We start from the raw sequence: 9629 nt of genomic DNA on the forward strand, positions 1-9629 counted from the left end.
CCTGATAACCATACTTCTGGTCAATACCTTCCAACTGAGTGTAATTGGTCATATACACTACTACTAGTCCAGTCAGGGAAGTAATATAGGATGTCTGCTGCTGCTAAGTCGCTTCAGTCATGTCCGACTCTGTGCGACCCCATAGATGGCAGCCCACCAGGCCCCCCTGTCCCTGGGATTCTCCAGGCAAGAACACTGGAGTGGGTTGCCATTTCCTTCTCCAATGCATGAAAGTGAAAAGTGAAAGTGAAGTCACTCAGTCATGCCCGACTCTTTGCAACCCCATGGACTGCAGACCACCAGGCTCCTCAGTCCGTGGGATTTTCCAGGCAAAAGTACTGGAGTGGAGTGCCATTGCCTTCTCCAATTGTGTAAATAAGAATCCATTACAGAAGCCTGTAACATCCATCTCAGTAGGAGGCTCTTAAAGAAGCAAACTATCATATTAGTTGTTGCTTATGATGAGGACCAGAGAGCCTTAGCCAGTATCTAGCCAGAAGTGGCACTTCCAGTCTAAAAATTGCAATCAATTGAATTATGCCAACAAAACTGGGTCTTTCGCCAGTTAATCCTCAGCTGAGTCAACAACCCTGGATAATACCCTGATTGCAATCTTGTGAGACCCTACACAGAAGAATATGCAACTCCGTGATAAGAGTCCTGGCCTACAGAACTCGGGAATGATTACTGCATGTCTGTATATATGTATCTGTGTGTGTGTGTGTGTGTGCGTGTATGTGCGTGTGTTTAAAATTTTGATAATGTGTTATGCAACAAAAAATTAATGTACATTGCAAGGTATCACAACCTTAACTCTGAAGTCTAATTCCTGAGTACAGTAATATGTAACGTTTTTCTCTTTTATCTTGGTGGTTGTGTAATAGGACCCTCAAAATTAAAACTGTTTGACAAGTGATTTTGCTCTTTGTTTTGTTTTTCCCCTCTGTGTTCTCCTGTCATTGCTGAAAACTAAAATTTGCATTCTTTGTTAATGTGCATTCTTTGTTGCTGATTCATGTGCATGGCATTCTCACTGTTTCTATTAGGGGAAACACACTGACTGAAACTGCCCACCCTGGCTAGAAACCTTAGTACATATTTGCATGAATTATTTTACCATGGGAAGTCCTGGTAAGAAACTAACAAGACACCATCAACTGGAAGAATCTGGGAAAGGTCAAAAGGAGACTCTACATGTCCTACCACCTCCCAGAAGCCTTCTTGTTGACATCCACCTTGGCTGAGCAATGAGTGCACCACCAGAAAGGACCCTGAGTCAGAATGATCAGCCAAAGACAATCTGGAAACTAATTCCATCAACATAAATCCCAGCCTGTGAGTCACATGGCAGGGCAATCCTCCTGGGCTCCCTCACCACCCTGGCCTCTGCCTGGGCATCCATTCCCAATAAAGTTTCTTGCTTTGTCAGTGACTGTGTCTCCTCTGACAATTCATTTCTGAGTGTTAGACGAGAGCCCCCTTTTGGGCTCTGGAAGGGGTTCCCCTTCCTGCAGCTTTTCTGCTCCTTCCTCCCGACTTGACCACAGAAACCCAAGGCCATGGTCAGCAAAGCAAGAATTATCAAAAGAGGACTATTTTGACCAGGACCAGGGGACCAAAATAAATGGCTGAAGAAAATGTCATGGAAAAAACTAGCCTTGAGAAGCAATCAACCATAAGTGACAACTATTGTTCAGTCATGTCTGACTCTTTGCAACCCCATGAACTGCAGCACAGCAGGCTTTCCTGTCCTTCACTGTTTCCCTGAGTCTACTCAGCTCATGTCCATTGAGTCAGTGATGCCATCCAACCTCTCATCCTCTGTCACCCCTCTTCTTCCTGCCCTCAATCTTTCCCAGCATCAAGGTCTTTTCCAATGAGTCGGCTCTTCACATCAGGCTGAGTATTGGAGCTTCAGCTTCAGCATCAGTCCTTCCAGTGAATATTCAGGGTCAGCTGCTTTCCGAATAAAGTCATTTTCCTTACCTCAACACTTTGCCTCTCAGATTCATTCATTGGCCTGTTGTGTGGAGAGCAGAGTGAACTTGGACTCAGTACCAAGAGGGCATCTCCTAGAATTCTAGAATTTTGGCTGCAAAACCATAAAATGATGCCAAAAACCATGGAAGTCACCAGTGGAAAATATCAAAGCCACCTGTCCCTGAATGATTTGTTTACAGTGAAGCTTAACCCTAAATTAGGATGTGTATGTGTTTGTCACTCAGTAGCATCCAACTCTTTGCAAATATTCTGCTTTAGAACACTCAGATCTTAGAAATGTAGGACTTTCCTATCTTTATCAGAGTTTAACCAAATTAGCACAGATGTACTACTTATTTTTCTGCTCTCCCTCTGCATAAATTATCTAAGAACATTCTTCACACTTATCTCCTACATTCCACATAGCCACTACACTAACATGTGAATGCACTTACCTGGCCACAGGTGATTGAGTCCACAGTGTCTGTTATACAAAGATGGTTCCACCAAACTACTGCAGTTGTTTAAATAAGAACCAAGAGAAAGTGTTTATTCCTCTTTGTCTGTAGTGTTTTTTGTTTGTTTGTTTGTTTGTTTTTAGACTAGGAATTGTTTTCCATATCTTCCTCAGTATTGACTGGAGAAAATTTAAAGTCAGACGTCAGGGAGATAAAGGATAATCAAACAGATGTATAAAAAAGTATGTATGCATTTTTCATCTTTCTGTTTTCCTTTACCCATGAGTTAATGACTGACACACACAATGCGACCATGACTAATAAATTATATTTTTACTTCTTATTTGTTTTATAACAAAGGCAAACATGATAATACAATTTCAGGAGATTTAATGCTTTGAGCCCAATTCACAAATTCAGTTTTTGACATAGCAATGTGTCCACAGATGGGCTAGTATCACAAAGTTTAAAGAGAATGCTAACATAAGTACACATCAATTTCCTATCCAAGGCAGTAAATTATATCTTAGTTTAGCAAAAAATAACCACATTTCTGTTTTCTGGTGCAGCACTTTCCATTTGACATACATCCGATATAGTTTCAATAAAGCTATTTGTTTTAAAATTATTTCGATAAGGCTACAAGTTGGCAATAAAGCTATCTAGTTGTAAGAAGTTATATATATATGCAACCTACTCCAGTATTCTTGCCTGAAGAATCCCTTGGATAGAGGAGCCTGGTGGGCTACAGTGTGTGGGTGGCAAAGAATCAGAAACAACTAAGCAACTAACACTGCCACTACTACTACTTATTTGCAATTAAGTTATGTGCACATTAATCTATACAGCTTACATATTTTCACATAAATTCAGATACTTTATAATGGAATTTTTATTCTTCTACACTTAGCCATTTGCATTTTACCTTCCTGATGTTATACTGTTTATTGTCCTTTTAAACATGATTATCTGAGTATGTGTGCATGTGTCTTTGTGTTTGTGTACTAATATCTGGAAGAGAGTAAGTGAGAGAAGGATAGGAAACGTTTGAGAAGAAAACAAAAATAGAAGAAAAACTATCATAAATTTTTGCATTCAAATCAGACAGCAATTTTTTTTAAATAGCACTCTTTTACACAAACTCATATTTTTTCTTTAACAGATATGTGTGTTTTTCCAGGGATAAAGGAAATAATATTTGGCATGTTTACTTTTGCAACTAAAAGGATATTCCTGAATTTAGACATAAGCAACTCTGCAGGAAATAATTCCATAAATAAAACTGGAATCCATTTTAAAGTTTTAAAAGTTTGATATATGTTGTATATAACACTCTCTCACAAACTATAAATTGTGGAAAAAAAAAACATGCATCAGGAAAAAATAAATTGACAATTGCAAATACTCTGTGTGGTTAGTTTCACGTGATATTGTCCATTCGGACTCTAAATACTGAATTGCTTATTTTCATAACCCAAATTTCTTTACAAGTTATCCCTATTTCTGAGAACCCAAAAGAAATATAGTATGATTAGGTGACAATTCCATAGTTTTATATATAACTTTAGTAATTTTACTTATATCTAATTGATACATGTATGTGAAAATGAATGTACCTGATTAATTAGAAAATATTCTAATGAAAAACTAACTTGAATCTAGCTTTCCAAATTTCAGTATACTCTATTTAATGCAGAAAATTCACCAAACAATTTCAGAGGTGAAGGGACTCTTTTCCTAGTAATTACATTCCATAAAGCCTTCTTTACTTCCTTATTCCTGAGGCTGTAGATTAGAAGATTTAACATGGGGATAACCCTGTGTAGAATACAGAAGCCACTTTGTCCTGATTCAAAGAGTAGCTGGAAGTAGGTCTCAGATAAGTATAGATGGAGGTGGAATAGAACAGGATGATGGCTGTCAGGTGACACGCACATGTGGAGGCTTTGCATCTCCTCCCCTGAATGCATATGGAAGATGGAGAAGAGAATGTAGGAGTAGGAGGTGAAGATCACCAGCAGAATTCCGACGATATTCACACCAGCAAACATGGAAAAGATGCTTTCATGCAGGCGTGTGTCAGAACAGGAGAGCTTAAAAAGTGGGGGACTCTCACAGAAGTGATGGATGACATTGGAACTGCAGAATGACAAGCTGGTCACACAATCTGTGTGAACCACAGAGTTCAACAGTCCTGCTGTCAAAGCCCCTGCTGCCATTTTCAGGCAGACCGTCCTGGGCATGATCAAGGCATAAAGGAGAGGGCTGCATATGGCCACATAGCGGTCATGGGCCATTTACCCAAAAGGATGCATTCAGGTGTGGCAAAGGCTATAAAGAAGTACATCTGCAGAAAGCAGCCAGCAAAAGAGATGGTTTTCTTCTCTGACAATAAATTAACCAGCATCTTTGGAGTGATGGTGGATGAATAACAAACATCCACAAAAGACAGGTTAGCCAGGAAGAAGTACACAGGTGTGTGAAGTTGGGAATCAGTCCTGATTAAGAGGATCATCCCAACATTCCCCACAACTCTAAGCATGTAAATCACCAAGAAAAGGCAAAAGAAGATAACCTGTAGCTCCAGTGTGTCTGCCAATCCCAACAGGATGAACTGCGTGAGTGAAGTATAATTTTTTCTGCCCATTGATTACGGATACAGTAAGCTTAAACTTAAATCAGGTGGAAATATTTCCCTTTGCACAATTTACCAGAAATAGAAATATTGATAAAGTAAGTCATATATGAAAAAGAAGCCTGGGACAACAGTGCATGGTAAACAGAGTCAGAGAGAAATTAGTGGGCAAATGAATAGACATTTGATTTTATTAAGCATTTGTCTCTAATAATCTGGACTGAGGGATCCACAAATGACTGGTCTAAATCCACATATATCACCTAAGTTTTTTTTTCCTGAATGCAACATTTATGTTCTATTCTTTCCCGTCTAGTCCACATTCAAAATGCAAAGTACAGAACTATACTTGCCGAAGATTTTCCCATTCTCTGAGCACGTATTTGAATTTAAGTCACATGCATTTTTTTTTTTTCTCATCAAGACTACTGTCTACATTCTTCAACTCCAAAATTTATTCATGGCCAGTTGGTAATGGCTTGTGTGTTCTCCAAGCAGCAAAAAAATAGCTCAGTTCAATAACTGATATTTTGAAATCTATCATATTCTTAATGATGATATTGTAGTGTATTAAGGTATACAGATAACTGTTCTTCATACAAAGCACTCTATAAGATTAATGCCGTGTTGTAGCACACACTGTACCTGTTTATGGCAGTGAATGACAGAGACTGCACCAAGTACTTAATAGTATTTTTCTCAGTACTAACTTGTCTAGTCTATCATTTCCATTTTTACTAGAATAACTCAGTTGAGGCACAAAAAAAACATAAAGAAGACAATTTTCATGTTTCAAGTGAAATGTAAAGCAGTGAAATTTTGTATTACCTCTTCGTAAAAATCTGAGACACCTTCTGAGTATATGTATGTTGCTCCCCTTTTATTTTATTCTCCCTGAAGAGGGCTGGGTAACCATGGGGATTGAGTTATGGGTTTCAATTGTGTCATGAATCCTCTAAAGGCAGAAACTCCAGTCTCAGAAGTATTTAAATATGACAATCTGTAAGTATATGAAATTAAACTCTAGATGGAACTTAGTGATCTCTGTGTTAAAGCTGTTTGCCAAATTAAAAAAAGGTATCTATTTAACTGCCACTTTCTTTGTAGTTTTAGTTTATTCCTATGGGTACATTCAGTTCAGTTCAGTTCAGTCGCTCAGTCGTGTCTGATTCTTTGTGACCCCATGAATTGCAGCACACCAGGCCTCCCTGTCCATGACCAACTCCCGGAGTTCACCCAAACTCATGTCCATCGAGTCAGTGATGCCATCCAGCCGTCTCATCCTCTGTCGTCCCCTTCTCCTCCTGCCCCCAATCCCTCCCAGCATCAGAGTCTTTTCCAATGAGTCAACTCTTTGCATGAGGTGGCCAAAGTACTGGAGTTTCAGCTTTAGCATCATTCCTTCCAAAGAACACCCAGGACTGATCTCCTTTAGAATGGACTGGTTGGATCTCCTTGCAGTCCAAGGGACTCAAGAGTCTTCTCCAACACCACAGTTCAAAAGCATCAATTCTTCGGCGCTCAGCTTTCTTCACAGTCCAACTCTCACATCCATACATGACCCCTGGAAAAACCATACCCTTGACTAGATGGATCTTTGTTGGCAAAGTAATGTCTCTGCTTTTGAATATGCTATCTAGGTTAGTCATAACTTTCCTTCCAGGGAGTAAGCGTCTTTTAATTCCATGGCTGCAATCACCATCTGCAGTGATTTTGGAGCCCCCCAAAATAAAGTCTGATACTGTTTCCACTGCTTCCCCATCTATTTCGCAGGAAGTGATGGGACCAGACGCCAAGATGCCATTCTTAGTTTTCTGAATGTTGAGCTTTAAGCCAACTTTTTCACTCTCCTCCTTCAATTTTATCAAGAGGCTTTTGAGTTCCTCTTCACTTTCTGCCATAAGGGTGGTGTCATCTGCATATCTGAGGTTATTGACATTTCTCCCGGCAATCTTGATTCCAGTTTGTGCTTCTTCCAGCCCAGCGTTTCTCAAGATATACTTTGCATATAAGTTAAATAAGCAGGGTGACAATATACAGCCTTGATGTACTCCTTTTCCTATTTGGAACCAGTTTGTTGTTCCACGTCCCATTCTAACTGTTGCTTCCTGATCTGCATATACACTTTTTAAGAGGCAAGTCAGGTGATCTGGTATTCCCATCTCTTTCAGAATTTTCCACAGTTTATTGTGAGCCACACAGTCAAAGGCTTTGGCATAGTCAATAAAGCAGAAATAGATGTTTTTCTGGAACTCTCTTGCTTTTTCGATGATTCAGCAGATTTGGCAATTTGATCTCTGGTTCCTCTGCCTTTTCTAAAACCAGCTTGAACATCTGGCAGTTCATGGTTCACGTATTGCTGAAGCCTGGCTTGGAGAATTTTGAGAGTTACTTTACTAACATGTGAGATGAGTGCAATTGTGCTATAGATTGAGCATTCTTTGGCATTGCCTTTCTTTGGGATTGGAATGATAACTGACCTTTTCCAGTCCTGTGGCCACTGCTGAGTTTTCCAAATTTGCTGGCATATTGAGTGCAGCACTTTCACAGCATCATCTTTCAGGATTTGAAATAGCTCAACTGGAATTCCATCACTTCCACTAGCTTTGTTCATAGTGATGCTTTCTTTTTTTTATTATTTTATTTTATTTTTAAACTTTACAATATTGTATTAGCTTTGCCAAACATCGAAATGAATCTGCCACAGGTATACCTGTGTTCCCCATCCTGAACCCTCCTCCCTCCTCCCCTCCCCCACACCCTCCCTCTGGGTCGTCCCAGTGCACCAGCCCCAAGCATCCAGTATCGTGCATAGAACCTGGACTGGCGACTCATTTCATACATGATATTATACATGTTTCAATGCCATTCTCCCAAATCTCCCCACCCTCTCCCTCTCCCACAGAGTCCATAAGACTGATCTATACATCAGTGTCTCTTTTGTTGTCTCGTACACAGGGTTATTGTTACCATCTTTCTAAATTCCATATATATGTGTTAGTATACTGCATTGGTGTTTTTCTTTCTGGCTTACTTCACTCTGTATAATAGGTTCAAGTTTCATCCATCTCATTAGAACTGATTCAAATGTATTCTTTTTAATGGCTGAGTAATACTCCATTGTGTATATGTACCACAGCTTTCTTATCCATTCATCTGCTGATGGGCATCTAGGTTGCTTCCATGTCCTGGCTATTATAAACAGTGCTGCGATGAACATTGGGGTACATGTGTCTCTTTTCTAAGGCCCACTTTATTTCACATTCCAGGATGTCTGGCTCTAGGTGAGTGATCACACCATCATGATTATCTTGGTCATGAAGATCTTTTTTGTACAGTTCTTCTGTGTATTCTTGCCACCTCTTCTTAACATCTTCTGCTTCTGTTAGGTCCATAGCATTTCTGTCCTTTATCAAGTTCATCTTTGCATGAAATGCCATATGACCCAGCAATCCCACTGCTGGGCATACACACCGAGGAAACCAGAATTGAAAGAGATACATGTAACCCAATGTTCATCACAGCACTGTTTATAATAGCCAGGACATGGAAGCAACCTAGATGTCCATCAGCAGATGAATAGATAAGAAAGTTGTGGTACATATACACAATAGAATATTACTCAGCCATTAAAAAGAATATATTTGAATCAGTTCTAATGAGGTGGATGAAACTGGAGCCTATTATACAGAGTGAAGTAAGTTAGAAAGAAAAACACCAATACAGTATACTAATGCATGTATATGGAATTTAGAAAGATGGTAATGATAACCCTATATGCAAGATAGCAAAAGAGACACAGATGTATAGAACAGTCTTTTGGACTCTGTGGGAGAGGGCAAGGGTGGGATGATTTGGGAGAATGGCATTGAAACATGTGTATTATCATATGTGAAATGAATCGCCAGTCCAGGTTTGATGCATGAGACAGGGTGCTCAGGACTAATGCACTGGGATGATGGAGAGGGATGGGATGGAGAGGGAAGTGGGAGGGGGGTTCTGGATGGGGAACACATGTATACCCATGGTGGATTCATGTCAATGTATGGCAAAACGACTACAATATTGTAAAGTAATTAGCCTCCAATTAAAATAAATAAATTTATATTTAAAAAATAAACTGTAGCATTAAAAAAAAAAAAGAAAGCATCAGTTCTTCAGTGCTCAGCCTTCTTTATGGTCCAGCTCTCACATCCACACATGACTATTGGAAAAACCATAGCTTTGACTATATGGAACATTGTTGACAAAATATTGTCTCTGTTTTTTAATTTGATATCTACATTTATCATGGCTTTCCTTCCAAGGAGCAAGTATCTTTTAATTTCATGGTTGCAGTCACCTTTCACAGTGATTTTGGAGCACAAGAAAATAAAATTTGTCATTGTTTCCAATTTCCCCCTTCTATTTGTCATGAAGTCATGTAGCCAGTTGCCTTTTTTTTTTTTTTTTTTGAATGTTGAGCTTTAAGCCAGCTTTTTCACTCCTCCCTTTCACTCTCATCAAGAGGCTCTTTAGTTCTTCTTCACTTTCTGCCATTAAAGTGGTATCATCCA

The 9629-nt window shown here is 39.3% G+C and overlaps 1 pseudogene; it reads right to left on the reverse strand.

Moving 5' to 3' along the window:
• Window positions 1-4111: 4111 nt before the first annotated feature.
• LOC113880593 lies at window positions 4112-5085 on the reverse strand (annotated as a pseudogene).
• Window positions 5086-9629: the final 4544 nt, after the last annotated feature.

The sequence above is a fragment of the Bos indicus x Bos taurus genome, chromosome 2 (assembly GCF_003369695.1).
Source record: "Bos indicus x Bos taurus breed Angus x Brahman F1 hybrid chromosome 2, Bos_hybrid_MaternalHap_v2.0, whole genome shotgun sequence".
Lineage (NCBI taxonomy): Eukaryota > Metazoa > Chordata > Mammalia > Artiodactyla > Bovidae > Bos > Bos indicus x Bos taurus.